The sequence below is a fragment of the Penicillium cosmopolitanum genome, assembly GCF_028827165.1.
Source record: "Penicillium cosmopolitanum strain IBT 29677 chromosome Unknown utg000011l:1.0-3548175.0:1.0-3550911.0, whole genome shotgun sequence".
Lineage (NCBI taxonomy): Eukaryota > Fungi > Ascomycota > Eurotiomycetes > Eurotiales > Aspergillaceae > Penicillium > Penicillium cosmopolitanum.
The window spans coordinates 3,349,576-3,357,374 of NW_026622681.1; positions in this window are offsets into that span (position 1 = coordinate 3,349,576).

A 7,799-nucleotide genomic window follows, 5' to 3' on the forward strand; every position below is an offset into this window, starting at 1 on the left:
TCACAATTGAGGCTCTCTTTATTCCGACTTTTCGCCCTTTTTCTAATGTTGTTATGTTGTTCTACATAACCGCAAACTTGAAATGGCGGCTGAGAAACTCATATATCAGACTTTGCCGAAATTTGGGTTAATGACAGCTCGAGGTCGCCCGAAAACCCCGGCCAGTCATCGAATTTTTGCTCCGAGTTATCGTCTGAGAGACTGGGCGGGGGTGAAATGACATCCACTGACTGGTGGCTATTATCTCGTGTCTCATGCAGCGAATCATTATACTGTAGCTGTGCCTGAGCCCCGCTCGATATTTGAGGCATGTGTCGTACCTCACCCGACGTGGCATTTGAATGATTTAATCTCACGTTGGATGAACTCGTATCATCTTGGTGAAACTGAATTTTCATCTCTGAAGTGTCAAGGTAGATTGACTTGGAAAAAAAAAGAACGGAAATCATTCAACACAGAGAACTCCAGTTTCAGCTTGATACTGTAATCCACCGTCTTGAAGCTGACTTGGATGTAGTGGAGCTTGAATTCCGTGACGAGGAGCAAAATGTTCATGAGCACAACAATGATGTTGACACAAATTAAATTGACAAGCACTTTGCGGCCCCCAGATCTGTGTAGCTCACGGCTGCTTTTCAACAACAAAACTGTGTGATATATGTAAATACTGCTGATGACGATATCTTGAATGCAGAAACCAGTCAACTGGATCCGATCAAAAATTGCAGCAGGACGAGCGAAATCTGTCACTCCGTTGCTGAGGCCGAAGAACAACACTGTCATTGGGACATGAAGAATGAAAGCGTTCGCGATAATCATCCACAAGATCCATCGGGCTTTGCATGTGGTGGACGAAAAATAATGTAGTCGTGAGTAGAGAACAACAGCTTGGCCAGTCACCATGGCATACCATCCAAGTACAAATGGGATTGATGTCGGCATGTTGAAAGACTGGGAGATGAATCGAGCCATGGCCGGAAGAGCATGCACAAGGATTCCCCAGGAGGCGGCTTGCATACTCCAAAAATATAAACCACGATATTTTCTGAAGAAGTGGAATGTGAACAAGCCGGTTTCCAGTGCACCGTAGGCCCCGATGGAATACATTGACACTATTTGAATGATGCCAATGTTATCCATGAGCAGAGCTCCCACTGCGGGAGGTAGGCTAGCAACGATTGCATCCATAGTGTAATAGGGTTGCGATTCTGTGGGAAGAAGATGGTCGTTCTGAGGCGTGGCAGGGTTCTGGCTTTAAGTGAATGGATATCCAGAAAGCCAAGATAGGAGCAGGGGGTTATATCGTGATATCATAATGCCGGAAGTTCCAGCGTCAAGACAGCTCTAGAACGATATTAGACTCTACTAGTCCCGAACAATGGATTGGTTTCCTGGGAGACAATGGGTCGACCGACCTTTCTATGATATTTAAGTAAAAATATACTGGGAATTCGCGATTTCTGCCCTATTATAGGTATCCAGGAGCCAAGAAAGAAAGTTTTTGATACCCACCTGAGGCATGTTTCATACTCGGTCAATTGGCTAAAGTAAAAATTGGGAGACAGAATGAGAGCAAGCGCAGAAAACCTTTATTGCTTTCTGAAATTTATGGCCAAAAATAATTTCTGTAGATTTAATTTACATGTTTCATATGTTTATTGATCATCTACAAGTGAGGTTCTTTTCCTATTAGTCCTTAAGAGCTGGTTTTTATTAGTGAATATTCTCGGATATTCTCTAGGTATCAAATACAGTATGTCTCAAGTCCCAGTATCCCTCATACTATTCTGAGAGAAAATTCTTTCCTCTGCTCTCTTTCAACGCCCCCCCATGTGCTAAGATCTACGCGTTCAAAATACTGTAGAATAAAGCTTGGGGTGAGCAAGGGTCCGGGAACCTCCAGCCGAAGACAGAGCCCGGATATCAAATCTTGGCTTTCTTCAGGCTCCTAGAAACTATACGCTGAAAACAGCGAGTGGTGAGTTATTTTTGCAAATATGGACAGTGATTCTGACGATACCATATTTACCTTCTTACGTAAAGAGAGCCAGACAGTGGTCTTGGGCCGTGACTCAATTGCGTGTCCATTTCCATTCAGTCACTGAATCAGTCTTCTAGTGAGCCACTGACAGTAGACTAGACTCAGTAAGGGCCACCAGCGATGAATACTGAATATACGGCACAATTTTACGAAGCATGTCTTTAGCATAATCTACCCTGGAATATCGATCGACGTATATCCACTTTCCGAGAACTTAGTAGTCCTTGAATCTTGTCAGACAGATCTACCCACTGTTAAATTTTAGTATTTGTCATGGCTGATTATTTAGACTTCAGGTTCTTTTTCCACACATTTCCAATATTTAACGTTGTATTCATCTGGATGTCACCCTGCGCATCAGTCTCGATGATTGGATCGTACCAAGACCATATGGATCCTGTTTGATCCAGTTGACTGTACCAACAAGGGCTTATTGGTTGTGTCAAACAATTGTGTCCCAGACTTCACACCGCAGTGATTCAAAGTTCAATGGGTGACTGCCCCTGTCGTTCCATTGTGCTTAGTGGGAAAGCCATTGTGAGGTTCTGGACCCCTGCGGAGTAAATACCCATGGGCGGAGAACCCTTGTATGGTTTCTGAGGAAACTAGCCCTCTTTATACTCTCATTTCAATTTCCTCAGCCTGCGAAAATGTCGGCGACGCTTCCCTGGTAATTTGAGATATTTAGTCACGCTATTTTGGATCTTCGTGATCTGGTTCAAGGACCGTCTCGAAATAGACACTTAATTAGCAAAGATTGCGAAATGGATGTTAGAGATGAATTCTCAACCTTTGAATACGGTTGTTTAATTGAGAACAATAAAGACAAATAGCTGAGTGGGAAATGGGTAGTCAAGCACAGATCTAAGATGTGCGGGTCTGGCGCATGTAAATACCCCACAGCTAAGACAATCATTTCCCTTTCCTACGACTCCACTTACAGCCCGCAGATCCTGGTGCGTATACTCATGATCCTGATTCGAGTGCCATCAAAATCATCTCAAGGGGCAATATTCTGCGTTTCGCGCTATTTCGCGCCTGCTTTCCTAGGCCCCACCCAGACCTTTATAACATGGCATCCCACAAAGTCTGCAATCATTGAGATTCTCTTCTTGTCTACTCTCAATAACTTTCCAACGAGCAACGATATACTCGCGATGGCAAACGATCCTAGACTTTCTCGAAGTCGCACCGAGAAACATGCCGGTAGGCCGAAATCGCGCGCTAGCAGATCCAGAAACTCGTCGAATCGCTCGATCCGGTCGAAAGTCTCGGGATTTGACACTGACTCTGGCTCGTTAAGCCCAGCAACGAGCAAAATGTCCGATATAAGTTAAATTATATCATCTCACTCCCCGTTCCTGCCATATGCCATGGCAATCCCTATCGTCATATGCTGTTTGGCACCCATGATTGGCCTTGGAATAACACAATTTTAAGACACATTCCTTGAAACATTCTGTGAGGCGACGTCGGAAGTCTTCCCATCGGGAGTGTTTTAAAAATTCTAGACGATTATGAAGAGCAGGTTGAAGAAATGATCGCCGAGAGAGAAGATGACAGAACAGCTACTTCCCGGCTCATTCAAGATTTTCACACTCTGAAGGCTCGAGAGATATCCAGCCTACACAAAGTCCTTGCCGAAAAGGACACTGCAGTCGCTGAAGTTGATCGGCTTCAGAAGGAGACTTCGCAGCTGCGGCAGCAGCTGGAGTCTACAAACACCACGTTGCAGGACCAGGTGGCATGGGACGATATACAGCCGATCTTACACCAGACACACGGAGAACTGATCTCCGCTGCGTCTCATTTCGCGAATTTGATCGATAGTCTTCAGAACAAACGACTGGCATCCTTCTTGCCTAGCACCGAGGTGTTCCATGGCAATTGGGCCACCACTGCTGGTCCTTCGGAACCCACCGACCCTAGCGCGCTTCCCGGGTTTTCCGGATCAAGCAACCCGCCGCTGTTTGACCCACAAGCCCTAACCTCGACCAATGAGTATGGGTCATTTATTTAAGATCGATCGACGATCTCCCGGGGGAGGATATCGTAAACATATAAGGAAGTCTTCGCATGTCCTTTCAGATTATCCATTCATTTGCTGCGGCCTCATTTCTACCATAGTATGAACGATAGCTTCAGGTTCATTTTGTCAATAAACTCAAAGTGCGTCTTTTTTCACTACCGAATAGTGCCGATTGGAGGGCATTCTAAGTAGTACTTTTGTCCTACCTCAGATCCATGGCTCCAAACTTCATACCGTTCGGGCGTACCCTTTCATTTCCCGGGAACCGTCTCCGTCCATCTCTCAGCTTCCCTGCCTTAAGGTCTTTTCGCATGATACTATGAAGCATTCAGTTGAACTACACAAAGCTAGTAGACCGCAATTTTAGTACCCACTTCAATTTTATTAGGACGATCTAACCGTGGAACTAAAACCTTTTTCTCTTCGAATTTCGCATTCCACCCCGAAAATAAATATTGTTCTAAGAACGGGTCGCATTGTCAAAGACACATTTGAATGGGTTGGTTCGTGTTTTCGATTCTAGAACATTCCACGGTGAGACCTATAAAATCTTTATTTAACCAAAGCCCCATAACCAATCAAGATGCTACAGAGGACGGTCCAATAATCGGAGGGATAAGGAATGATATCACGTCCGAGATCGGAGCAATTACACTTTATCGAATGCGAACATATCTGGACTCTGGCAAGCAGTAATTGGAGATAGGGAGAACCATCACGCTACATTTCAAATTCGTCTAATAGTCATCGGGAATGAAGAAGTCTTCCCCTAGTAGCCAGCCGAAAATGACTTCTTCCTCTTTGATGGCATGGTCGGCCACGGAAGATGAGTATCCCGAAATCAAAGCGCCACAGCCATTATACACATTCTGAAGACTTGGGACTTGATGGTTGCTCGAAAGGTATTATCTCACTATTGGCTGATCTCTTCTCGACCCTGCAGACTTTTTCTGGACCATCGTATCTTTCATTCGAGTCTCCATGGTGGCGAGCCGGCTCAGGACATCTTGCAGATCATGCCGGATCGTCTCATTCCAAGCAACCTGTCGGTTAACAGAATCTGCTAAAGATCTGTAGAGTAAAAATCAGCCTTGTTTCCACCCTCTTTATCGTATAATGTACTACTGACTTCATTCGGCTATCCAGACTTGATCAACATATTAGTTAAAGAACAACTATTTTCAGTCTTCGTACTCACTCTGATACACATCTCAGTGCAATAATGCTATGTTGTGTGGACTCTTCGGGCCCGCCCTCTGATGTAGTCTTGGGGCGACTCATCTCATTGTCAGACTTTATCTCCCACGGTCGCCAATGGTAACCCTCCTGATTATCAGCTTCAATTCCGACTTTTCTGCGTCTGACAGCTCCATTGTTGTCGGAAGACATCGCATGCCCGGCGGTACGATTTATTTCAGGTCTTGGGTTCCTGGCTTCGTTGCTCGATTCGGAGGATGACAGAGATAGTGCACGTTTCAGTCTGCTTCGGAAGGTGTGCCGTCCATCGACAAGTGACAGTCTTCGACGAGAAGGCATATTTGGAATTTGGATATCAGGGCAGATAATTCCACCTTTTTCTTATCTTTTTCGTTAGATTGGAATTTATAATGGAGGGAAGAAGTTGAAAAGTCAGGGGCATACTAAATACACGGCCGAGCCCGGAGCGGACGCAAGATCTGAGGTGGCGGAGAAATCCCGCCCCACTGATCACCATATCCGGAGATCTGATCGAACTAGTCTTCACCCATCTTAGCGTCTAGCTGGCAACCAACTTCCATTTATTCTCTTGAAATCAATACACCTGCAACAATGGCGTCACGTAGACTTGACCAGTCTACCATTCACTACTATTGACGAACAGATACTATAGGGATATTGGCTGACATTGATCAAGGAAGGAGCTAATCACCATGGCATGATAGCCGAATCCCAATGTTTAGTCGTGACGCCAGGTGGCGTTATGAGCGAGGTATGGCTTTGTGTGATTCAAAGACATTTTTCCAAGCTCTCAGCTGTTGCATTCGCTGTTTCGGTGAACTGTTCGGGAAATAAATAATTGCCTTCTAGTTGAGCATCGTTGGATAACATTAGAAACGCCGTAATTATTTGAGGACTGGAAGTTGCAAGACAGTACCACGGATCAGCTTAGTCAGACCATGTTACTTAATGGTTACATTGGCTTATCACTTCACCGGCAATTTCTAGGCATAACCAGTGATTCCTAGGAATCAGTCAACTAATTTTCGTAGGCTTACCTCTAGAATCTGTCGCTTCGACAATCATTTCAGCCAAAAGTTTAAAGCTTACCACGCCCACTTTTCGTACGTTTCAAATTTCTGCAGAAATCTCACAAGCCTTATTTTTATTCACCACCGCTCCTTTCTCCCTAAGATGTCTCAACACAACTCACTTGGCTGGTCGGAATGGGAGGAAGATAATCTTCTCCCCTGGCTGCATGCACACCGAGCTCTGTCTTGGGAAGCTCGTGCTGCCGCTTATAATGAGCAATATGAGACTAACCGAACAGTCGAATCACTACGGGGGAAAAAATATCACATTCTTCGAAAACGCCGTCTCAATCGTGCCAAGGTGTCTAGGCAGCGCTCAGTTCCAAAACGTCAGAAACGTATTCGACGACTTGGGGGTGCCAGGAAGAGATTTCCAGCGTTCACAGACACCAAGGCTCAAAAGATCGACCAATGGCTTCTGCGAGTTCCTTCACCAGAGTCCACCACTTCGGAGAACAGTTTCGCCATGGAAAAGTCACATTCCGGTAAGCAGGCATTTCTTCGTCGGCTACTCATGCTAATTTGTTCTGTCATTCAGTTTATACCACACCGGCTCCGCATGATCCTCAGCCGCAAGAATTTCAGTCCAGGTCTTGGCTTTGGGACTATGTACACCGTGTCTGTGGAACCAATGGGCTACGTCTTCACCGAGAGTAACAATCGGGGGGGGGAATTGCGGCTCAATTTCGAAGTGACAGAATTACATGTACGCAAAGATGCCTATCAGAGCAGCTTCGATGTGCCAGTTACTTGAGGCACAGCATTTATTGGTGTGTTCTTGCAGAATCTACTTGGTATGCGAGTTTATGAAACTCCTGCAAAGTTTTCTGGTAGATATGTATTATTGTTCGAATACACATTAGAGTACTATCCTAGCTCATTGTTTCTCTTCCATACCTATGGGGGGATTTGAATCCGGACCAAGTGATTTAGTACTTCAATATTCACATGAGGCTTTTTAAGAAGCTAGGAATAGCCCCTCGAAAGCGTGTCGATTCTGAGTGAAACCCTAAAACCCTAAGAAAGGCGTGATACCTCGAGATTTTTTCATTCATTCAAGCCAGAATACCTATAAGGTAGGGGTTGAAAATGAGTAACCTTGTCAGAATTCAGAGAGGCATTACCATTCGAAGACTGGAGAATTCCCCCAGGTCCAATTAGTAACAGAATGCCATTTTGACCCAGATAGCAACCGTGTTGGGATACCAACCCTGATGAAGTTCTTCATACATAGAAGAAGATGTTTCTTAACAAGCAACAAAAAATCTTTGGCCTTGTGTTTGAGTCCCTGAGTTAACCTCTGGGCTGTTTTAGAGATAGAGTTCTGTTTTTCTGGACATGTGTTGACTTCTTTGAGGGCCTAGACTATTTCCAGAGTTGTTATGTTACATGTACCTTAGAATGGAAACGGAATTCCTTCCTTTACCATAGTCCATTGGGC